General features: G+C 38.0%; 1 protein-coding gene across 2 annotated transcripts in view; it reads left to right on the forward strand.

Moving 5' to 3' along the window:
- The first annotated feature begins 18,101 nt into the window (after positions 1–18,101).
- Positions 18,102–26,972, forward strand: part of LOC124283675 (uncharacterized S-adenosylmethionine-dependent methyltransferase Rv2258c-like) — a 36,926-nt gene continuing 28,055 nt past the window's right edge. The window contains exon 1 of one of the 2 annotated variants that reach the window (XM_046719679.1): positions 18,102–18,364. The gene's annotated coding sequence lies outside the window, so the exon portion shown is untranslated. The remainder of the gene's footprint in view (positions 18,365–26,972) is intronic. The other variant, XM_046719680.1, reaches the window with a different exon arrangement.

Raw genomic sequence — 26,972 nt, forward strand, 5'->3', positions numbered from 1 at the left:
AGAAAACATATTTTATACGGATAGATTTTTTATACTGTATGTACCTATATAATTATTTAGTATTTAGTATTTATAATGTATTAATACATTCGTCTCTCATAACCCTTAAAGGGTAGCTCACTTATATACTATATTTTATAAATATATTTATATATGTATTTTATGTGAGGTGAGACTGAAATAAAATATCTCTCTGTCTGTCTGTCTGTATATCCACAAGCCCTTCCGACCCTAGACTAAGGCTTAGTCTCTGAATATATATAATTTTGATAGTAACAAACAAGCCCATTTTATATTGAAAAAGGAGCCCTAGGGGAGACCAGAGATTCCCTGAACCTGAGGGAAATCTAGACTTGCTTTTATTTAGGGCTTTAGCACTGCAGAGAGGGCTTGGCAGTAGGGAAATTAATGTGGTTCAGGGACTGTGAGACAGACTATTCCGACCCGTGTAGCATACAGGGGTATAGAGAACATTGATATCCGTAAGTTCCCACCGCCTGGTTAGCGGTGGACTTAGAAAACATTTAAATGGCGTATGCACTACTGTGGGTGAGGCATAGACGACTACAGAAAAGGCTTTTATATCGTGTTCCCTATTACCCGGGTAGCATACAGCGGGGTCCGTTTCACAAAGCTTATCAAACTGTGGATCCGTGGATTTGTTGTGACGTTCGTCGCGCTTGCAACACGTAATAGACGAGGGTTCTAGACTAAAGGTTGTACGCTTGCAACACTTAATACACGAGGGTTCTTGACTATAGGGAGCCTTCACATATCAGGTGTCTCTTGCCGCATGATTAACTATATAGGACATTTATACAGTAACTTGTCTTACAAATTCAACGTGTTTTCAAAAGTAGTATGCATTCATTTTTTTATTCAAACATAATTGCATATATTAATACTCAAAATAAGATTAAATTGCGACAGATACCCGTTGTTTCGATTGCCCCGGCTATGACACGAAAACAGGCCCCATGTGCTTACAGGAAACATACGCATACAGGACTATTGTTTGGACATAAGCTGCGTTACTGATCTCAGAGTTGTCATTTCATTCAACAATGGATAATATTTCAACACAGGATATCAAGTTAGAGCAAGTACTGAAGTGTGTGATAATTGAGAAAAACAACAAATTATGTTTCAGTTCTATTCAAAAGGTACACAGAAAGAAATTTGTATATAAGACCTTAAACTCTTGACTCGAAGTAACAGTATCTAATTATGGTAATTGCAAAATCATATTTTCCACTGTATCTTTTATGTCTGCATTCATCCTCATTCAAGATGGACTGATGAATAAGTGAGGTGAAATGTGGTTTAACGTCACACTTAAGAATATTTCGCTGATATCACGACGTGCATATCTGCTTGTACAAGCCCAGACTTAAGCTGGTTTTATGGTGCTAGCTCACTGAAATCCCATTACGCAGTTAACCATGAATACCCCACTCAGACACATTATACTGACTCCGAGCCGACCAGTCCTTGTACCCATTAATGCCGAGCGCCAGGCAGGGACTAACAGGTACCATATTTCAACGTCTCATGGTATGACGCGGCCGGGAATGGAACCCGTGACCTTCCGCTCTCCGGGCGTACGCTCTACCCACTACACCACAGAGGCGGTCGGACTGTTGAGTAATGAAGCCAATGCAAGAATTCATCATTTTCTTGTGGTTTTACTCATATTGGATGACATTCACCTACATTTAGTGGTAGACATCTTTTTGGAGCTATGAAAGTGATACATTTGCTTTTTAGACCAAGTATGGTGTATGCCCAAGAGGTTTTAAATAACTTCTTTAGAAATGAATTAAGCAATGAGAGGAAAGACGTTCATACAAATGCGTCCAATACGAAAGAGCAATACAAAGAATGTGAGTTAAGTCCTTGCCCCGTATTCGATCATATGTAGACCGAAAGCCCCAAACAACAGACACTGGATACGTTTGTGAGCTCCTGGTTACATGCCCGGAACAAATTGTTTGATGGCTCATGTTTAATGACATTGCCCGAGTTTACTGTGCTGCACAAATGTATGTGGCATGTGTCACAAAGGTGTTGTATTCAGAATGCTCATTGAATTGAGCTGCAACGTTAAAGCTTCACGTTTCAGGTCACCTTCGTTATAAATAGACACTGCTCTATTCATCCTGCAAGAAGTGTGCACCGGATCCATCTTGACGCATATCACATGAAATTCAATGAGGGGTCCGTTCAGCTGTTTGTTGTCGTGATAACGAAATGCTTTTGTCCAACATGTGAAGTGTCCTACTTTGTAACAATAGAGATATACAAAATAAAAATCTGCCATCGCTAGACCGTAAAGTGAGGTGAGGTGAAAGTGGGTTTAACGTCGTGCTTGAGAATATTTCGCTCATATGACGACGTGCATGCATGTGTATGTGTATGTGCGGCTGCTTGTACTAGCCCAGACTGAAGCTGGTTTTATAGTGCTAGCCCACTGAGATACCATGCCGCAGTGAAGCATGAATACCCCACTCAGACACATTATACTGACTTTGAGCCGACCAGTCCTTGTTATACCCATTAATGCCAAGACCCGTGAAGATCCGGGGTAGAATAGGTCTTCAGCAACCCATGTGCTTGCCATAAAAAGGCGACTATCTTGTCGTAAGAGGCGACTAACGGGATCGAATTGGTCAGTTTCGCTGACTTGGTTGACACATGTCATCGGTTCCCAATTGCGCAGATCGATGCTCATGCTGTTGATCACTGGATTGTCTGGTCCAGACTCGATTATTTACAGACCGCCGCCATATAGCTGGAATATTGCTGAGTGCGGCGTAAAAACTAAACTCACTCACTCCTCACCCATTAATGCCGAGCGCCAGGCAGGGACCAACAAGTACCATATTTTAACGTCTTTTGTGTATGACGCGGTCGGGGATCCGAACCAGCGACCTTCCGCTCTCCGGGCGGACGCTCTAACCACTACACCACGGAGGCGGTCGCTGGACCGTAAAGCAACTATAAATATACGGGTAAATATTCAGGACAAAGATAAAATTCTGTGAACGTGAATCATATAACAGAGACACACTAATTAGAGTTCTAACTGTTCATTGTAAGTATGGTTTGCACACTGTTTAGTTACATGCAGATAGCAGTAGAGTGAATGAGTGAGTTAAGATTTTAAGTCACATGGGCAATATTTCAGTCATATCGTGACCAAAACCAAGTTACAATTTCATAATACATAAAGGTAAATTATATAACTCTGTCAACGAAGGACAGCAAACACTAAAACATGTTAACTGTATATGACATTGCTTATTCCATGGTCACAACGCATACAATATACAAAAGGCTATAGATTGCCAACAGCTGAAGATAGATCACCATACTAGGGACCATGGGATATATAGCAGTAGAGACCTAGCTATAGTCAGACATTGTGATGCTTGAAAAATCAGTCTGGAGAATCAGTACCATCAGGGTTTTTTTCCAGAAATTTGCCAATATAGTTTCAGAAAAAAGCGGATTTAATGGCAATGTCACCATCATTGATTGACTTGATTAAATTTTTGTCTAAAATATTTGAAACATTTCTTGCTACAATTTCCACAGAAGCAATGACTAGATCAAGTCTTTTAAAATTATTTGTCAAAAGGTTACGCATCAACATATTGTCCTTGTTCAAGGGGGCGGTGGGGTAGCCTAGTGGTTAAAGCGTTGGCTCGTCACGCCGAAGACCCGGGTTCGAATCCCCACATGGGTATAATGTGTGAAGCCCATTTCTGGTGTCCCCCGTCGTGATGTTGCTGGAATATTGCTAAAAGCGGCGTAAAACCAAACTCAGTCAGTCAGTCAGTCAGTCCTTGTTCAAGTTATAACTTTTTTAATTCAGCATATTCAAGTTTCGTTTAAATCATATTTCAAAAGATTTTAGGCATATACGTATTGGTGAGTTACATGCAGATAGAAGTAGAGACCTAGTGTTTGATCCTGGTGTGAGATCTGGACGACTCGTCCACCGTGTTCATTGTTCAAAATTTCAAGAAGGATATATTCGACACGATGTCGATCACAGACGATCACGTAGAAGAAAATGGTGTATAGATAAGACGGATCTGATTGATTAAAACAGCACTCGTACTTTCCTGAAAGACACATCTACAAAGAGTGGGTGAGTGAGTTTGATTTTACGCCGCTTTAAGCAATATTCCAGCAACAACACGACACCAGAAAAGGGGCTTCACACATTGTACCCACAAGAAAGAACCAGGTACATAAAATAATGTGTTTACACATTTTCCGTCAGAAAACACACACAAAATGCTGTCCTTGTTACTGCTTCCAGTTTCAGATTAACATGTTCACCTTCCATCAAAAAAGTTCATTGCTTCCGAATTGGGTGTGTCACGGGTTCCACGCCAACGTTTTGCAAACGGATACCACATGCATATCGCACGGGTTGTGCACGAGTGACCAAGCGATGCACACGGGTTGCGTCACACGTGGCAAAAGTGTGTTTTCTATTTCCGCAATCAGGAAATCTTCACCTGAATCTGTTGTTGTCCACTCAGCTCCTATCTGGACATCAGGCTGGGTCGTGGACAGTCTGGGTAGCCTCTGTCTTCTCTCGTTCCATTGGACGCGTTCTTAATGCGTCGACGTCGTGGGCATACAGAGTTGACGGGTGGTTGTGGTCAGATGTTCTGATCAGCCTGTCGTTCATGGTCGTCATCGTTCCTTTGCAGCTTCTGTCCGAGCATCTCCAGTAGATGGTGTCATTCTTTGCCTTGTTGTGACGTTACATTTTAACTCACTCACTCACTTTGCCTTGTTGGTTGTGTACTTGAATTCTCTGTGGTAAGCGTATCTGGTACCTCTACTATTTGGAAGAAACAGTACTTGAACAACCGCCAAGTATTGCCAAGTATGAGTGAGTGAGTAAGTTTGGTTTTACGCCGCTTTTAGCAATATTCCAGCAACATCACGGCGGGGGACACCAGAAATGGGCTTCACACATTGTACCCATGTGGTGATTCGAACCCGGGTCTTCAGCGTGACGAGCCAACGCTTTAACCACTAGGCTACCCCACCGCCCCTGCCATGTATGAAGTGTCCACATTTTACATGCATTTATATATGAAGAGAAACTTAAGATCAATTTCACGTTGTACTAAAACCCCCACTTGAAGCAAAAGATGATAGCTTTAAAATATTACAGAAAAGAAGCTGAGTTCATTGCAAAAGTCCTTGCTCATTTGAGACAATTAAGAAAACATGCAGCCTAATCTAATACAAGCCATCCCCTTCATTAAATAACTTAGCTTCTCCCAGCGTGTTAACACGGTCTGTTGCACGCCGAAATTCTACCGATTAGCATAGAGCTACTCAAGCATGAGTCGACTGATTAGTCTGGCTGACTGTTCAACAGTGGACGACTTGGGCCGCAATCCTGTAAGGGGGATGAAATCCGTGCAGTATATGATAGTATCAAGCACTGTGTTAAGCTCCCGAACCCTGACCCAGGACACTACTCTACCATTAGGCTATGTAACTCCACCAATACAATGTGCAAGTATTTGCTATCTCTACATGAGCAGTAATCCTGTAAATACTTGACATGTAACATGACTGACTGTTAAAAAACACCGCAACATTTAAAAAGAGTTTTAAGTTTATTGAACTTTCTTGAAAATCAGTACCATCAGCTTTTTCAAGAAAATGGCGAGATTATACGGATCCTGAATAACGGTAACTGAACTAACTGTTCAAAAACGAGGTTACTAAATTGTCACCATCATGAAACTTGATAACATATTGCATTCTTCCTATAAAATATTTTAAACATTTCTTGCTGCAGTTGTCTTAGAATCAATAATTAGGTCAAGTCTCTCACAGAGTATTTATCAAGAGCTTACGTGTAAACATAGTGCCCTTGTTCAAATTGAAACTTTTGAATTCAGTACTGTAGACTGACTCTAAACCGACATCCCTCTAATCCGACATTCCCCGTAAACCGACATATTTATTTGGTCCCGAATTTGTCCCTATAAGATATCATATAAAACACTCCCTCTAATCCAACATCCCTCTAATCCGAATTCCGACACCCTAATCCGGTCACAAAATGTTTTTAGGGCAAATTGACTCTCTCTAAACCGACATTGTATTTTCACCAGATATGGCATCGGTCAACACATGGTGTATGCACGTACATGTATTTAGCAATCAACTCTATACAATCTATAATAGTCACAAAACAGTGTAGTGTCAATCAGAATATAGAATACACTAAACGCCAAAAGAAACGTTGCCCTCCTTCCTGAATGACGGAGCTACCTATCTTCAGCTGGTGTTGTAATGCGTGGACGTCCACTTCTTGGTCTGTCTACGGGAACCCCAGCTCTGTCTTAAGCCCTGAATAAAGTCTTATAACCGTGATACGATGGCATCCGAGGGCGTTGGCAACAGCACTGTATGTTGACCCCACCTGCACCATTACAATGGCTCTTTCTCTCTCTTCAGCTGTTAATCATGGCATATTTCTCGTACTTGTGTATCATATCATGCATTCTAGGCTCTCTTAATAACCTATATAATCATTCTACATGTGAAATGGAAGCAAATACTGCTTGAATATTGCTGCGTTATGGTAACTGATTATTGCTATGTATTAACAGAAAATGGAAAAATGTTACTTTGCAAGAAAAAATGTTAGCAAAGACAATTGTAGATGTTCCTAAACATTTTTTCACAATATCAAAGACACGTTTTACTTGTTTTCACAAATGAAATTCAGCCCAAAAAAGTTTCAAAAGACTGAAATCATAGGAATGATTATTTTACAATTTTACACACTCTGCAACAGTAACTGTTGTTTCTTGTTTTAATAGTTGTAAAATGGTGACTTTAAATGGTTTATCTTTGTCTCAAAGCAGAATTTTATTTCAACCTTTCTTTTGGACATCTAAATAACTGTTATTGGCTTATTTCGGCATGGACGAAAATAGAACAATTTAACTCTTCTGAAAAAGACGCATTTCACCTAAATATAAATGCATTTGAGAATGTTTTTTCGTGATTTGCATAAAGCTGTGTTGTTAAGCTTTCTTATAAACTAATACCTTCTAACATATCTTTGATAGTTTTTAAGTAATTCATAAATGTAGGTGGGTAACGTTTCTTTTGGCGTTTCGTGTATATTAGACATAAAATAAAGGATGCCTCGTTCCACACCAACCTGAAGGAAGTGCCAAGGGTCGTAACATTTAGTTAAGGTACGACAGATTATACTTGAGACAAAATAGCATAAAGATTTTAACAAAGTAGAAGAAATAAAGTTTCTTCCCTGAGTAAATAAACGAGGAGTTTATTACACAGCAGTCACTCTTGCTGGACAACGGTATAAGAATCCATACCGAAACGTCGCATCATATACAATAAAGAAGTTGTTATCCATAAAGAATCTTACTTTCTTATTAGTCACTGAACGATTAGTGTGTGTTGTCACTATTTTATACCTATTTATCATAGATAAACGCATTTACTAAAAAAACTGACGATAAAGTTGTTGTCGTGAACATCAGTTGCTTTACCTAAATCCTATTGCCTAACTCGACTGACGATACGGTGCCAACTGCGCACTTAAGTTGACGGGATTATAAGATAATTCTGATAAACGTATTGAAGACATCGGTGTTGATGGGCGAAGTTCACAGTGAATTAGATTAGCTTATCTCTATCTGCCGACACAGTACAAGATGCTGGTCTCGGACGTTCGTTATCATTGTGACCCTTGGCAGCTTAAAGATTGTGGAACGTGCTCAGTTAGTCTGTACATTTCCTGTTTTAAGAAATATTGTCATAAATATACGTATTAAACCTTTGTGCGTTCCCCCAATGTTAATAATATCAGTATGTTATTACTAACCATAGCAAAGGAATTTATCCAAAACTCAATTTAGTTTAGTGTCCGAATATATTGACCCTCAAGGAATAATAAAATGACAAATATAACGGAAAAAAGAACGAAACAATATTATTCAGAGGAAAAAGGGCAAAACATTGACTAATTTTGTAGTGCTGATAGTACACTAAACGCCAAAAGAAACGTTACCCTCGTACTTTTATGAATTACTTAAAAACTATCAAAGATATGTTAGAAGGTATTAGTTTACAAGAAAGCTTAACAACTCAGCTTTATGCAAATCACGCAAAACAAATGCTCAAATGCATTCATATTTAGGTGAAATGCATCTTTTTCAGAAGAGTTGAATTGTTCTATTTTCGACTTAAGGTTGAAATACAATTCTGCTTTGAGACAAAGATAAACCATTTAAAGTCACCATTTTTCAACTATTAAAACAAGAAACAACTGTTGCAGAGTGTGTAATATTGTCTTTTCAAACATTTTCTGCTGATTTGCATTGGTGAAAACAAGTACAACGTGTCTTTGATATTGTGAAAAAGTGTACAGGAACACCTAAAATTTATCTTTGTTAACATGTTTGCTTGCAAAGTAACATTTTTTCCATTTTCTGTTTACACATAGCAATATCAATCGCAAAACGTAGCAATATTAAAACAGTATTTGCATTAATTTCACGTGTAGAATCATTCTATACGGTATAAAGAGAGCCTAGAATCCATGATATGATACACAAGTACCAGCTTGTGATTAACAGCTGAAGAGAGAGAAAGAGCCATTGGGATGTTGCAGATGGGGTCAACATACAATGATGTTGCCAACGCCCTTGGATGCCACTGTATCACGGTTATAAGACTTATTCAGCGCTACAGACAGACTGGGGTGACCGTAGACAGACCAAGAAGTGGACGTCAACGCATCACAATGCAGCAACAAGTTTCATCCTCACTTGAGTAGGTTTTTAAACAATCATTAAGGAAGGAGGGTAACGTTTCTGTTAGTGTATGGTGGTGTGGCATTAACAAGTGCGGTTATTGGCATACAGCCCTCAAGAAATCACGAAAGTATCAATATCCAGGCACAATGCCAATTTATGGTGTAACTTCCGCCAACTGCAATAACATCCCTGACCCTGTTCCCCACTGACTGCATTAATCGTTGAACGTTGAAGTATTGGGTTTCATTTCTGATGGAGGGTTTGTTCCTGTACATCAAGATCTTGTTCAGGAGGATCTCTCCGACGTTTTTGGCGAACCATGATGTCCCAAATATGTTCTATGGGATTCAGATCTGGACTCATGACGGGCCACGGTAGAATTGTTACCGCCTCTTAACGAAATATATAACCAACGCAAGATGTGGCCCAGCATTGCGGCCTATGAAGTCTGGCCTTGTGTTCAGAGGATGGTCTTCGAAATGTGGTACAACAACCCAGTCTAGGATATCGGTGATGTAGCGTTATCCATTTAGATTTTGTCTGTTCCTCACAAGGTCGTGTGAGAGGCATCACCACACTCCCGACAAAGAGTACTTGCTCCAAGATATTCTGCTAATGGTTTTGCGGCGCCAAACGCGAGGTTGGCCTATGTAATTAACAAAATAAGACGCCCGACCAGTAGACTCATCCCCATGACGTCAAATTCCAATGACGTCGAGCTTGACACCAAGTTAAGCATGCTGCTTTGGGTCCCGGGGATAACAACGGATGTCCGATAGGTCGTCTGGCTCTATATCAGGCCAATGTTAGGCGATTCCGATACGTCCTGTTAGACAAACGAAGTACAAGCTTCTCTGTTTTTAACATGTCACCTGACTTGAACGGATGAAGACTTGTGATTCTGAGAAGGACTGTATCCTCTCTAGGAGTTATCGTCACTCGTGGTCCACCTGAACGCCCACTGTCCTCAACTACAATAGTTTGTTGATATTTTCTGGATGGCAATGCGTTTATGTTAAATGGGTGTGTTTTGCGCTGGTGGCCACATCCGTAAATGAACATCCGATTGAACTTTTGAAAAGCCATTTAATTTAACACAAACCTAACCTCTATTACAGTAACGTTCGTTGTTAAAGTTGCATAAGCCCGTTAATGTATGTTGCATCCAACTGGAGGCCATCATTTTCACCGATGTATGATACGCGTCACAAATAGTTTTAAACAATTTCCTTCGTAATAAGATATTATTCTCAGGAAAAGAATATAATGAGTCACAGGGTCTTTGTATTAGGGGTGCAAAACGAATATGTAGCTTAAGCATTTTTCGTTATTTATAAATACATGTAGCAGAATCTCGTACGTGTACACATCAGGCGTAATTCAAAATTGTTAGCTTTTAGGTTAAGACAAAACAGTAAATGCGCTTGCTTGTCACGGAAGTGTCTGGTCCACAGATCACTTGACAGGCTGCCGTCGAATCACAGGAGAATTCACTGTTCCTCGGCAGGCTACAAGTGCTTCAGTTATATCCGAACTGTTAAAGTAAGCGCTGCAAATATCCTTTTCGCGAACACCTTGTGTCATCACTGATTTCCCCAGTAAGGTGGTTCAGCTTTGGTTGCTTGTGGTATAAACCTGGTTTTAATGTAAACCAGTAACTATATTCTAGTGAATTTGTTTATGTCATTTTCAACTGGTTTGTAATATACCCAAACACACCTTACAACTACACAATTCTTTATTTATAGATCTTAAATAATAATAACTTGACTGCAATATTGTCGATGCAATGTAACATTTTGGATACTCACCAGTGACGTTTCAGTCATCCATTCGTATCAGTTTTAGTTTCAGTTTTATATATAGTTATACTTCATTTATTAAACTCCGTGTGCCTACTCGGGAAATGTTCAAAATGTTTTGCTTGATTTCCTATTTGGATTTGTTGGTTTGTTGTTTGACGCCCATCCTCGATAATCTCCAGGGTATACGTTATGATCACTCTCCACTACACCCTGGATGCATCCACGGCTTGGGGCGATGATTTTATTACCTCCCTTTGCTGGCTTTTTATCCAGTCAGGTGCCTACGCTGGGAAGTTGAGCGTACCAATCACTACTCACTTTCGCGTCTTAAATTATCTAACCGTTTAAACTTGGCAACACAATTGATGCAGAGGTACTCTGAAAGAAGTAGAAGGAGTTCTTTCATATATTCTTTTTAAAGTTTCAGATCTGTGAATTTGTCTTTATTATTTCCCCAAAAATCTGAGTGGCACTGCGAACAAACCTTTGCAACTGCGACCGCAATCTTTGTTGACACTGGCAAGCTCGGTTGTAACGGACAGCTTAGCTGATTGGCTACTGTGAGAATGCGGAGCCAGCCAAGGGAGGTAATAAAATCTTCGCCCCAAGCCGTGGATGCATCCAGGGTATAGTGGAGAGTGATCGTCACGTATACCCTGGAGATTATCGAGGATGTTTGACGCCGTGCTTAGCAATATTCCATCTATATGACGGCGGTCAGTAAGTAACCAAGTCTGGACCAGACAATCCGGTGATTGACATCATGAGAATTGACCTACGCAACTGGGATACGATGACATGTGTCCATCAAGTCGGCGAGTCTGACATGGCCATCCCTTGCTTGGATTGAAGACCAAGTTTAGCCCGGCTTTTACATGTACTGTGACTTTACAAGCTAATCATTGAGACAGGTGTGGTACAATTCTGCAGGTGAAAATACGTTTCGTAATAAATTTGCGGAATTTAAGTTCCTTTCAAATGCCCGGACCGAACACGGGCCAAGCCGGACCGAACACAGACCAAACACTTTATTACAAATAGAGGAAAAGGTGCATGATCTTAACAAATAAAGTTGTATTTAGGTAGATATAATATTACTGTATAGACTTTTAAAAAAATACGATACTTCTGAGATTTTTATGTAGTTTTTTGACAGCCCGGACGGACGACTTGCGACTGTAGATAATATACAGTGCACCCTGGTTATAATGCCATATTTTTGCCCGAACGGAATTCCCTGCCCTTATAATACCCTGTTTATAATGCCAAACTGGATATAATGCCGTTTCACTGGCTACATGTAGTATACATACCTCAATTGGTTAATTGACATGACTCAAATTAATTGACCAAACTCAGTAATGCTTTAAGTAGTCATGTAATCCCAGAAGAGATATCACATGTGACAATACACTTCCTGCCACCTACAATAAGCCACCTGTAGCCCTAGACGCTGGGATTATCCAGGCATTCAAGGCTCATTACATTAGACATAATCTAATCCAATACAAGCCGACCCCTGGGTGCCACAGGGACATATATGCCCTTCCCTTCAACCCTCAATTTGAAGTCCAATAAAAATCAAAATATCCCGCGCACAAATACACTTCATAGTTTCGAGTGAGTGAGTTAATATTAATGTCACATCGGCAATATTTCAGCCATATCGTGACGAGAACATATTTGACATTGAAATGGAATATGTGTATATTATAAAAACTTGTCGCCGAAGGACAGTAAAACAACTAGAATATCACAATTAGAATTAAAACTAGTGTGGAAAGTTAAAGCTAACAGCACTATTAGGACAATACGAGATAAAAACAGGCTATAGATCACCACCAACTGAAGGTAGATCACCATACTAGGGACCATGGTCATAGTTTCGAATTCTGCGGGAAATTTCCTGTTTCTTGATACCATCCACTATTTGAGACAAAGCTCAAGTGCTGAAAATGACCTTTCAAAATAGACTTCATCGAAAATGTCGCCATTTTTGACAGAGTACGAAATCGCGATTCACAGCGTTATTTGCTGTATGTTTTATAATGTGAAAATCGGATAATTACTGGAAGTATTGAATTTCAAAAATACCATATTCATGATCACTGATATCAGGTTTACATGAAATCGCTAATGATAATTCTGAAACGTTGCCGATGAATCTAGAATCGGTTGGGATGTTTTCGAAATTACACTTACACGAACGCCGTAGAGCGCTTTCCGCCATATTGGATAGTGTTTACAAAATCACGTTTCACGAAGGCCGGTATTGAGACGCCTATTACATCACGTATGTTTCATATTCAGCTTCGAAAAATGCATCATTGAATTCCCCATACATTTTAGAATCAAACTGCAACTGGTCTTTGTCACCAATACCAACTGTCTAGATAAAATGAGAAGAAACATATTGGGTGTGAAAACGAACGCTGTGCTCGAAAGACTGCGCTTGTTTGAAATGTAAACAAAGACAAATTCCGATTTTACACTGCGTAGCATTATCTGTAATTGGGGTGACAACCATTATTGGCATGAGTATATATAGTTCCATGTATAAAAAGATATGTCATTTTTCATTGCATACTTATGAAGAGAAATAACTACATAATCATAAACAAAGAAAATTCTTATCCTAAACAAAATATTCGGGTGTTGAGAAATAATGTTTTTCATTTACGTTAAATTGATCCCAAACAGGTGCGCGTGCTGCTCACAAAAAGATAAACAGTCAAACCGTCTAATTATTGATGTATTCAGGACACTATTTAAATGGAAAATATCAGTCATTTATGTTTTGTCTATAGAAGCCGAGACCCTTTATACAATTAATTGAAATTAGGCGAGATATATACTAATCAGCATACCAATGTCGTCTTATTCCGACGTCGCAAAATGCATAAAACAAGCAATGACGTCAACTAAAATGTATTATTTTCAGCAATTTCATTACATTTGAAGATGTGGCTAATACTCTGGTAATAACGATGCAAAATTAGTCAAAATATTTCTACACAAACAGGAGAATATGGGAATCCAAGAACTAACTTATATATCAGATAGGGCCATCCAAATCGCTATTACGTGCTTTCACATGTAGTACGTTGTCATCTTTTCTCATAAGTTGTGAAACTACCAAAGCGTATCCACTCATATTGGGGAACTTTGAATTGGAATAGTCTGGTTCACGGTGAACAAAACATAACGAAAATATAGCGTCCGTATCCACAACAAATTCTCTCCAAGTGAGTTACATTGACCTAGTGTTAAGCACAGCGGAGTCATGCCCCCTTATCTTTATACGTGCATGACCTCTCTGTCGTCGTTTGACGTCATAGAAGAAATCCATTCTTGACATTTATTGCGAGTCATTTTTCATGTTGAGCGTATAACGTTATGCATAAGCAAATAAACCCATTTCATATATACATATGTCGTTCAGATATCAGGCTGTAAATTCTTCGCTCACACTTTCCGTAAAGATGCCACATTAAAAAATTCGTAGCACAGTGCTTTTATCGGTGTGCCTTACATGCGGAGAAATTTACTGTTTTTAAACGCATAAAAAAAATTTGGACATCATTTGGCAGGGTCTTCTTTGAGTGGCATTTTAGAAGTTGGGAAGTACAATATAGAACAAACTTTATGGATAACAACTTCTTTTTATTCGTGAGTGCGACGTTTCGATACAGATTCTTGTACCGTTGTCAAGCATAATGGAACATGAAGAAGGGGGAAGTGTATATATACTGGATGTAACAATGTAACAAAGAAAACAACATAATTAACATAATTGGCTAGGCAGAAAGCTGATGAAGCCAGAGAGTAGACAAAGGACAGGCGTGGAAGCCAATGATGTACAAATAATAATGAGATGTTTATACAGCAGAGTTTATACAGTAGATTGGGCTTGGTGGATGAGTGCATCATAAGCGGATGGAATGAAGTATCCTTGGTCTCGGTTGATGGTGGGCTTTTGGCGTTTGATGTGGATGGCTTCGGTGAGCTTGCGTTTAGTGAAGTCTGTTTGTTTGTTAGAGAGAATGGTGATGTCAGACCACTCTATTTGATGATTGGGGCTTGCTTTGATGTGGTCGGAAATGGCTGATTTGCTGTCGGAATTGGTAACAGAGGTCTGATGTTCTTTCACTCGGGTGTTGATGGGTCGGGAAGTTTCGCCTATGTAGCTCTGCCCACAATCACAGTTAATTTGTAGATGACACATTTTGGGTTGTTGTTCTTTACGGTGGCGGGTTTTCTTCCATTGGCATGGAGAATGTTGTTAAGGTTGGAGGACGCGGAGAAGGTGGTATCTATGCCAGCTTGTTGTTTTAGGAGGCGGCTGATTTGATGTGACGGTTTGCCAATGTAGGGGATGGATATCTTGATGGGGGCTGAATCTGGTTTGGGTCTTTTGGTAGGAGGTGACAGGGTTGCAGCAATGGTTCTGTTGACTATTTGGGATGGAAAGTGGTTACGTTCTACGAAGACTTTCTTGAGGTGTTCGATTTCATCTTGTAGTTTAGTTGAGCAGATGTTCTTGGCCCTTCTGGTTAGTGTGGAGATGATGCCGGTCTTAACTTTCTGCCTAGCCAATTATGTTAATTATGTTGTTTCCTTTGTTACATTGTTACATCCAGTATATATACACTTCCCCTTCTTCATGTTCCATAATGCTTGACAACGGCACAAGAATCTGTATCGAAACGTCGCACTCACGAATAAAAAAAGAAGTTGTTATCCATAAAGTTTGTTCTAGATTTGGCAGTGTCTATTTCTCAAACTGCCGAGGTAGTTGCACTTGCTAATACCTCTGTCACAATAATATTAGACCTTGCTTCACTCGCGGAAAGTTAAAAGTCATCACACTCGTTGAATTTTTTTAGGAAAGAAGTACGCTTTCGCTCGTTAGATACCAAACCATTCACTTGTTTCATAGATATGGTATTACACGGGACATAGTTTAGTATTTTATTTATTACTCACACAACGTTAGCAAAATAATATCGAGCAAAGGACTTCTTTCCTAAGAATTCAACGAGTGTGATGACTCTCAACTTTCCGCGAATCAAACAAGGTCTAATATTATTGTGACAGAAGTATTAGCATTGTGACGTCATAACTGTAAACCACTTTGACGTCATACGTACGGCATCACGCGATGTTATTACACAATGTGTAATAAATAGAGAATACTACACGAGGTCTCATTACATACGAATTATACGAAACTCGTGTCCTTCCTATGGTATCTGACCGAGCGAAAGCGAGGTCAGATAACATATAGGAAGGTCACGAGTTTCGTATAATTCGTATGTAATGAGACCGAGTGTGGTATTTTATTTATTACCCACGTCTTACATGCATTAAAATGACAAACTAGAGTATTTTTGTTATTTTTTGGGTTCAAACCGAAACCGGTTTAATAAAGAGGTTGCGGAAGAGTTTTGTACTGTAGTAAAATATTTGCATGACGTCACACTGTAATGACGTCACTGCCTTGGTAACCGACGTCAGGATGCATGTCAGTTGTCATCGTACAGCCTCCTACAGTAAACTAGCTACTCCGTAGCACCCCATTTCTTGGTTTGTAGTTGCTTCATTCGGCTAACATCACTGGTGGAAACATTGCGTTTATGTTTTTCGACGGATATAATGTCTCAGTTCGACTCACAATTAAACAGCGACTAGGCAACGTTTGCAATGTTTACATTCCCACAATGCATTTAAGTTGTAGAATGAATGAATCCACGTGTTTGTTATGAATGAAACAATAGTTACGTCAGTATGTGACCCACCCCCCTACCCAGAGTTCCATGAGGCAAGCCAGCATGGTATCTCTGCCACAGGCCAGAAAAATGTGACGATTCGTCACATCTTGCAATGTCCATTCAATATAATGTACAGATTTCTTTAACTCTTTTATTTTGACGAGTCTACACAACTAACTAAACATCTTTAATAGAATGGTTTAGTTTCACTGAGAAGTATCCAAAAACATGTAACACTAGTTTTAACTATTTCCATTTGCGTAGCGATCCTTTGTTTACATAGGTTGTACGGCTCCACGTGCTGTCATCGAAGCTGATGGAGAGCAAACGATGCAGCCAGTTTGATATCTAAATATGTACTGTCATAGACCTTACTGTCGCAGTTGTGGAAGATATATATGTAACAATGTAAAACAATATGAAGAGAGCGCCGAAAAGCTTTCGTGAGTCCAGTCTCTTCTTATTATGAATATGCGCGTTTGATTACAAACAAGAGAAAAGTCCGGTCACATGCAATGCAAATTAGCCTGTGGCAGTGATGTTATGCGAAGTCATCGCTGTGCCGGAGTGTGTATGTGACCCAACTGAGAGGTCATCGGTTATCCAATCAAACGTTAGAGTCTCATGTCAAGTCGTTACAACACAGGTCAACGCGATACGACACTCGTGTGACGTACGAGATTAGTTAGTCTGTCTCACAGTCCTGAACCACATTAATTTCCCCACTGCCAAGCCCTCTGTGCAGTGCCAAAGCTCTAAATAAAGCAAGTCTAGATTTCCTCAGGTTCTGAATCTCTGGTCTCCCTTGGGCTCCTTTTCAATATAAATGGGCTTGTTTGTTACTATCAAAATTATATATATTCAGAGACTAAGCCTTAGATTAGTATGCAACTACCCATACGTTGACCACGTGGGTAATAAATAGAGGATACTAAACGACCTTCCGTGTATTTTTTTTTTATTAAACGAGTTAATGATTTGGTATCAAACGAGCGAAAGCGAGTTTGATGCTAAATCTTTCACTTGTTTAATAAAAATGATATTTCACGGAAGCGAGTTTAGTATTCTGTTTATTACTCTCCAACATAAACTGATAGAAACTGCCTACGAAGTGTGATGACTGTCAGCTTTCCACGAGTCAAGTAAGGTCTAATACAATTGTGACAGAGGTATTAGCATTGTGAAGTCATAACTGTAAAACATTATGGCGTCATACGTCTAGCGGTATTACACTAGTGTAATATTGTCGTAAAAATATTACACTGCAGTATCTTCCACAGTAACATTGTAAAATTATTAAACAGTGATATCTTCAACGGGTGAGTAATAAAAACGTATTCTATACATGTGTGACGTTTAAGTCATGGTAAGCCGAGGGCGAACACTGGTAATGAGAATATGTTGACAGTGTGAGAAAAGCCTCTTCACGCCGAGGAACATATTTGCTTAAAAGTCAATTTTAGTCAAATTAAACTGGTAAATTTTATTCCATAGGATCTGGGTACATTGGCAAACCGAGGGGTTTTGCTTGAGGGGGAATTGCCGAGTACAAAATAATTAAAAATTCTGAAGATGCTTCCACGTTATTGTGGAGAATTCTTTAGTTCTCTCCGGTAGACTGCACGAGAGATCTTAGACAGCTGATGAGATGTTGGCAGGTTGCGTCACCCCCACACACTGTTTGAAAATACGCCATCTGGTGAGGGAGGCTCGTTGCCAGTCTATGTGACCCAAATTCCGCTGCTCACGTTTACAGACAGTTCGGGCTGCCGATTGGGTAATGCACATAAAAATCACCTTTGTAACCTAGCTGCCTACTATTCACCCCGCCAAGTGAAATCTCGGTGCATCGATCGCTGCGCAGGCTTAAATATCACACCTGGGTTGGAAATACATTTGCTCACAGTGACATTGCGTTCGTCCTGCTTTCAAGAACAACTCTGTGAGTATTGAGTCGAAATTTGACTTCTTTATTAAGACGGGTTTTCTTTTTTCGGATGAAGCCTATATTGTTATTGTACCAATAATTACTCTGAGATGCCTTGTGGTCTGAATCGCAGATGCACAAGGCGTCAGCATGTGTTGGCCCTTATCAATGTACATATGTACCTACGTAGCGACCAAAACAGGGATACGACCAGAACAGGATAAACACCATGGAGAATTCGGGTCTCCCTAATCTGAATGACGAATGACAAATGTATTTTTGCACAATGAAGTCTCCCTTGTCATTCGTTATTCTTCAGTGAAATTATCAGTAATATTACCCTCAGTAAATGGAATGACAGTGATATGAGGTAGAATGACAGTGTTTTCTGTAATGTTATCAGAAACATCACCCTCAGTAAATGGAATGACAGTCATATCAGGTAGAATGACAGTGTTTTCTGTAGAGTTATCAGTAATATCACCCTTAGTAAATGGAATGACAGTCATATCAGGTAGAATGACAGTGTTTTCTGTAGAGTTATCAGTAATATCACCCTCAGTAAAGGGAATGACAGTCATATCAGGTAGAATGACAGTGTTTTCTGTAGAGTTATCAGTAATATCACCCTCAGTAAAGGGAATGACAGTGATATCAGGTAGAATGACAGTGTTTTCTGTAGAGTTATCAGTAATATCACCCTCAGTAAAGGGAATGACAGTGATATGAGGTAGAATGACAGTGTTTTCTGTAGAGTTATCAGTAATATCACCCTCAGCAAATGGAATGACAGTGATATTTCAACTATGTATTGAATTGATCAATAATTATGAAGAGCAAACATATGTCGCGATTTGATATAGGATAAACATGACGGAGAATTAAACGTTTTGCTTTCAACTGTATATTTAGTCGACAAACAATTATTATACCAGCAAATTCACCTTCGCTATTCCTGTACTTCTTTTTAACTACTTTTTCACCAAATCTACCAATGGCAACGCTCCTTTGACGATGTCCGTAGTTGCTAAATATATCAGCGCATGAAAAATAGATACGTGAAAACTGATACGGAATGTAATTCATTTTTGTCGGCTTTACTGATTCGTGTCATTACTATTGTTACTGCATGTTTCTAGCTTACAATAAGGGAACAACCAATTAATGTTATGGTTGTGGGGGCTGGATTTAGGTGTCACCTTTCTGTTGTTTAAATGTTCATTCATCCATTCAATTTAGGTGTCACCTTACTGTTGTTTAAATGTTCATTCATCCATTCAATTTAGGTGTCACTTTACTGTTGTTTAAATGTTCATTCATCCATTCATCCATCCACCCACCCATTGTTACCACAAGGGGTTGCTCTTCAACCTGAAATATGACTGTCTAGTAATAGGTATTGATATTACAGAATATAGCTAAGTTTTATTCCTTTTGACAACATATGTATGAGTCATGAAATATGCTGATATGTAACATATGTTATATTTGGGATTACACTTTCTTAGTATATTCATATGCTATTATGTGTAAAAAATGTTAATTGTATCAAATATGGGCATTGGCCACTTCTGCACTGTGTTTTATGTAATAATATACTGAATTGTTAAACTAACAACAGCTTCATGAAAATTAGATCATCTTATAATCTAATTATTTTAATGATGTATAAAACTTACAGGATATGTGTGTTTTGCTATTTGTGAGAGTTTATAAAATTGATTGAGTTTAGCTTTATGCCGCTTTTAGCAATATTCTAGCAATATCACAGCAGGAGAGAGTTTATAAGGAAATAGATATTTTGCATGCCTATACATTTAAGAGAATTATGTTCTGATATTGAAGTGGAAAATACACAGGAGCTTTTTTTTTTGTGTGTGTGTGTGTGTGTGTGTGCGTGCGCGCGCGCGCCATTACTGTCGTTATCATATTAAATCTAACAGTAATGATCATTGATAACTTTCCATCTCATTATTGTGCTGACCTACACAATTTGAGAAACAAATGTGACACCAGACTTATATGGCATAAGGGACCGTTCATAATTTATGGCTAGTGGGGGGTGATGATGATTTTTATAGAGAAGCATGTACAATGTGAATGACCCCCCTAAAATGTATGTACAAAATAAGTGACCCCCTGCATGTCATGTGCAAAGTCAATGCCCCCCCCTTCCCCTTTCCATATTTTTAAAGCATAATTTTTAAATGTTTATGTACAAAATTGCTGACCCCCTAGAAAGCGTGTACAAAATTGATGACACCCCTACCTCCTCAGAACAAAATGGGTGACCCCCTTAAAATCATCATCACCCCTATTCATAAATTATGAACGGTCCCTAATTATTTCAGAATGAAATAAGTGGGAGAGCTTATGCCTCATCTCAGATGAAAATGTGAAACGTGTGTAGAAAATATTGAACAATATTCCTGTCATGCTCCTTTAAACTGTCACCAACTTCATATTAAAAATGAAAGGGGATGTAGACAGGGTGATCCCATATCTCCATATTTATTCTTATTGGTAGCAGAAATACTAGGAATAATGATCAGAGACAACCACAGAATAAAAGGAATTGTTTTAAACGACATCGAACATGTTATTGGTCAATATGCAGATGACACTGAATTATTTTTGGACGGTTCCGAAACCTCTCTTAATGAAGCTATGAAAACTTTGCTTTCCTTTTACAAGATGTCAGGTTTGAAAATAAATATTGATAAAACAAAAGTAGTATGGCTAGGCTCAATGGCAGGTAGTAAAATAGTCCTATCCAGGACTATAAGATGGATTGGCATAATGAGAATTTTAGTATTGGGAATCAAATTAAATGCTCATTTAGAAAACCTATGGGTAATTAATACAAAGAAGAGACTCGAAAATATAAAAGAATTCTACTGAATTGGAAAGAAGCATGAATTTAGCGTTGATAGGAAAATAACCGTCGTTAAAGTTTAGCTTTATCCACGATTGTCCACATCTTCTCTTCTCTCCTAATCCCCAAAAAAACATTTATTACTGATTTAAACAGATTATTCTTCAAATTTATATGGAATGATAAAATTGATAAAATAAAAGCGAATTAATTTAGTCGAAGGTCTGAAGAAGGTGGTCTAAGAGTGAATTCGGCGTGAAAACATTTATCGACTCTCTAAAACTTTCATGTTTGAAGAGATATATTTCAAAACCTAAGAACTATGCTCTGCGGGTTTCCCTCTACAAAACCTTCTTTTTTTTAGGAGCCAACATCACAAAACATTATAATATTAAAAATCCATTTTGGAAAGATTCTCTTGATGCCTGGCATAGATATGTTAAAAGATGGGTATATGTAACAATACACGACATTAGTGAAATACTCATGCAGCCATTATGGTTAAATCACCAGTGTAACCAGCCAAGTTTGATCATTCATAACTGGATTAAATGTATAATAGTTTATATTAAAGATATTTGTAGCGACCACGCATTTCTAACATTACATGGAACTTAAGGCAAAACTTGGTATTAAAGGTACTGTACTTGACTTTTGTCGGGTTCTCCTTAGTATACCCCAAACAGTGGAAAGAGCGTTATCACGAACAAATAACAATTTTAATATGCGATGGATTATCTATGTGCTCTCCTTGGAGCGATTTGACTAAACCTAGTAAAAGGTTCAAGGATATTCTATGATAATTTTATATCTGATTATAACATTCGAATGTGTGTCTCAAATGGAGCGAGGGGAACTAAATGAGTTGTTAAATTGGAAAACCATATTTTCTCAATATAGACAATGCACTAAAGAACACGAAACTCTTAGATTTTTTCAATATAAGTTTTGCATAGAGTCATTTACACTAAGCGAGAATTACTAAAAATGAAATTGATAGATAATGACCTATGTACATTTTGTGGTTCAGTAAGTGAGGATATTTACCATGTATACCTTGATTGTCCAACCATCAAAATGTTCTGGTCAGAATTTAACAATTTTATAACTCAAGTCCTTGGTAAGCGTTATGAAATGTCAAACCATGATATTCTATTTTTGTTCCAGTAGTAACCACTTACTCAACCACATGATACTATTGGCAAAGAGCCACATTTTAAGTAATGAATATAAAGGACACAAACCTAGCCTCACCATCTACAGAACATTATTAAAAGATATCTAGAGAGAGAAATTTATGAGAAGAAAAGCGATAATAATAATAATATGAAACATTTTTACAGAAAATGGAATGTCCTAGATGCAGTCCTGTAATTTATTTTTAGTCTTTCAATTCTACCCACATATCTTGTTCAAATGTAACCAAGTAAAGTGAATAAAATACTTTACAAAAAAAAACCTTCATATTAAAAAAGAAAATACAATTTGTGATGTTACATAATCACATTTTTGGTGTGCATGCAACTCGGAAACTCGTTGAACCCTTTATAGCAGCTTAATGATGTAAATAAGAGGAACAGGAAAGTATTATTATTTAGTCGCTTTTATTGCATGCTGACCAGAAATGTGATTATGTAATATCACATATTGTATTTACATTTTGAAATGAAATAGGTACATTAATATAGTATGAAACTTTCATAACCCATTTGCTTGTAAAGTATCCTTACATCAGTGTATGAAATAAGCCAAAAAAAACCAGCCAGACATCAGGGTTGGTAATTGCAAAATGTTACCAGCCCAAATGGAATTTATCCTGACATAATCAGATTTGGTGAATTTATTCAGATGTATGGGACATCTAAAAGATTTTACTAGACCATCCATCAGAAACCTAGCCCATCTCAGGCCATCGAACGGGCCTTATTTCATGCACTGCTTACATAAACCTGGAATGTAAATAATAACATTTAATGTAGTTGTATTAATTAGAAAGGCTACAAATGTACAATAAAAGACAAGTTCAAATGTCTATAAGTCATGTTTTTTAAAGTGAATTATAAAAAAGATAATTGCTTTTAATAACCCACAACTTATAGAGATTTGAACTTGTTATTCCATGCCCTGTAGTCAATAGTATTATATTTGGATGGACTAACTAGAGGTTAGAGTTGTCTCCCCTTCACATGTTGATAGAAATGGTCGTCTGCTCTTCATGTCAGAAGGCCAAGCAGCAGAAGTTTTCTGTGATAACATATTATGTCTGAGATGAGACTGTGAAGGTAGGGGATGGCTGTATGTTTATTGTTGTGTGACTGTGTGTGTTAATACTGTTATCCCCCAGCAACTCATGCTTGCCAGTGGCTGCCTGGTGTGGATATGGTGGCCAGGCTCAATCACTTGGTACCTTGTGTGACACCAAGTCCCAATGATTGCAGGTGTGAATGCTTATGATCTTAAATCACTGGATTGTCTAGTCCAAAGTCAATTATTTGCAGTCATGTAGCTGGAATATTGCATATTGGAGAAGCAAACAACGAACAAGTGAAAACAATTTATGTCAGCTTTCAATAAGACAGACCATATAGTGTAGTCAAGAAAATTAAAACATGCAATATTGACCCACTGCTTTCAGATTCTGCACATAAATATGAAGTATAGGCCACCAAAAGAAAATCTTAAATTCCATTACAGAGGCCCAGATAAGCTGCGTATCCGGGTAAAATACACATAGAAAATTTCCAGTTACGCATTGAAAAATAATTGTTGACACCGATTACGCATTTTTAATGTTAGATAAGCAAAAAGTTTAAAACAAATGCGTACGGAATATATTTATAAAAATCGCTTGCGTAATGAAAAAGACATCGATTGCTATCAAGTTGTACTGTTAGTATAGGACTAGTGTTGTACTGTCAGTACAGGATGAGTGATTTTTTATGAAATCATTTCCATTATATTTAAGTTGGTTTTGATTAGGTATGTCATAAGGCAGAACTTACCTGTTAGTAAACTTACTCAATGACATAATACTTAGGTGAGTAAAATGACTGAAATACGCACATATTTGAAAGCAGTGGGTAACGGACAATGAAATACCCACTCAACATTCATAATACCCACTCCAAAAAAATACATTGGGTACAGTACCCACATAAGATAAATCTTATCTGGAGCTCTGCCATTAAATGTACAGTTTAGAGGGAATATGAGTAACAATATAAAGAATCTCTTAAGATTAGGGACTCATGAAGGTCTGGGTTAGAATTGATCTTCAGTAACCCATGCTTGTCGTAAGAGGCGACTAACGGGATCGGGTGGTCAGGATCGCTGACTTGGTTGATACATGTCATCTGTTGCCAGTTGCGCAGATCAGTGCTCATGCTGTTGATCACTGGATTGTCTGGTCCAGACTCGATTATTTACAGACCACCACCATATAGTTGGAATATTGCTGAGTGTGGCGTAAAACTAAACTCATTCACTCTTAAAATTAGGACAGTAGGTCAACCAGTTTCAGAGTCAGCTCACAAATGTGGGGTGTGATTTGCTATCAGCAGGCAGAAGGAAATCTTTTCAATTCCACTGATTGCAGATTTTAATGGTGTTATCTGTCTTTTGGTAGAATGGGTATATAATACTAATATTGTAGAAAGTCTCCTAATATTTTGTCCCTTTACAGATTCTTTTGTTAGTCATTGTCTTCTCCCTCTACTGGTCAAGGGCATACAAGATTGAATATAGTTAATTATTATGTAAGCATATTTTTCCAGCTACCTGATTGGTCTAGAGGTGGTCATGTGACCGTCAACAGAAAAGCATATTGACTCCAACCCAGGTCCGACCAAAAGTCAAATTGACTTGGGTTACTATAAATAGATTTTGTTTATGTAAGGGCATCAAGCTATGATGTCATTCTATTGTTTACATGTCACAGTATTGTTGACATAACGTTATTGGTTTGTAGTGAAAATAAAATGACTTTTCTTGACTAAATGGACATGTTTTGGTTTTTAGAAGCTTTTTTTCGGTAATTACATAATAAAACAATTATGGACTGGTGAATTCGGTCAATACCTGTTTTAATGGACCCGCGAAAAGCAATATTGACCTCGGACTTCGTCCATAAAAACAGGTATTGCCCTCATCACCAGTCTATAATTGTATATTATCTCTTAAAGTTAGCATTAATGACCTATTTCCTCTCAGTCTGCTTTCTATGTCTGAAAATTGATGTACTATCATCAGCCAAGAACTCTCTAACTTTTCCTTAATACTAGATTCCAAGTGGATTTTTTATGTCTAGTCCAGGACATATGAATAGTAATACAGTTAAAAATATGTAACATTCACAAAGTTGACCTGTTTGGATTCTGCTAGTTTAACATGTGACTTACTATCAACATCTAAGAAGATTCCATTATTGTACTTTTTAGTTAACTTTAGATATTGCAACAACATGGAGTAAGAACACAATGCAATTCATAAATTTTAGGGGGAGGGGCATTCACATTGTACATGCTTACCCATAAAAATCATCATCACCCCCCACCCCCTCCCTCCTAGCCTTGAATTATGAACGACGCTGAAATCAATACCAACAGCATGCTCATAGTATACTCTACCTACTAAATTCTTACTGATGATACATCAATCAATACATCAAAGTGTAGAAAATGAGTATTATTCACTCATTTCATTCAGAATTTGATCACAAGTTTGATTTTCTTTGTTTGTTATTTTGCACTACACTCAGCAAATTCCAGCTATATGATGGTGGTCTGTAAATAATCAAGTCTTGGCCAGACCAATCCAGTTATCAACTGCACAAGCATCGATCTACACAATTCTGATAAATGATATTATTCAACCAAGTCAGCAAGCCTGCCACCCGATCCCATTAGTCGCCTCTCACAAGATGAAATGTTATTTACTATAATCAGCCCATAGGAAATATTGACACTGTATAAACTGTCATTTTTAAAGGTGATATCCCACTTCTGATCAAGGACATGTGAGTAATATTAATAGTTAAAAATCTCTGAAAATTAGTACAACTGAATAATTTCGTTCAGGTTTTGCTCACAAGTTTGAAATGTTATTTTGTATCACCAGGTCCAGATGAAATCTTGAAATTCCAAGAACTGTAGGTTTTAAGGTGTTATCCCAACCCTGGCCAAGTGCATATTTTTAATATTAATTGATAAAAATCTCTGAAAATTAGTACAACTGAATAATTTCGTTCAGGTTTTGCTCACAAGTTTGAAATGTTATTTTGTATCACCAGGTCCAGATGAAATCTTGAAATTCCAAGAACTGTAGGTTTTAAGGTGTTATCCCAACCCTGGCCAAGTGCATATTTTTAATATTAATTGATAAAAATCTCTGAAAATAAGTGTTATAGTAATCATTACATTCAGAATTTGTTCACAAATGTGTTGAACTATTTTACTATCATGCGCCCAGAGGAAATCTTGAAATTCCATTACATGTAGAGTTAAAGGCATTGTTCCAATCCTGATCAAGGGCACCTGAGTGATAATGATAGTTAAAAATCTCTTAAAGTTTTTACTTTGAATTTGCTCACAAGTTTGTAAATGTTATTTACTCTTGTGAGCCCAGAGGAAATCAAATAGTTTTTAATGAAACTCCATACATGGTAACTTTGACATATAATGGACATATGGCATCTGCTTCACTTAATAAGTAAGTTATACAAACTATGCAAATTTGTCAATCTTTCCATCA

The sequence above is a fragment of the Haliotis rubra genome, unplaced genomic scaffold, assembly GCF_003918875.1.
Source record: "Haliotis rubra isolate DU_JTF1 unplaced genomic scaffold, ASM391887v1 Scf32, whole genome shotgun sequence".
NCBI lineage: Eukaryota > Metazoa > Mollusca > Gastropoda > Lepetellida > Haliotidae > Haliotis > Haliotis rubra.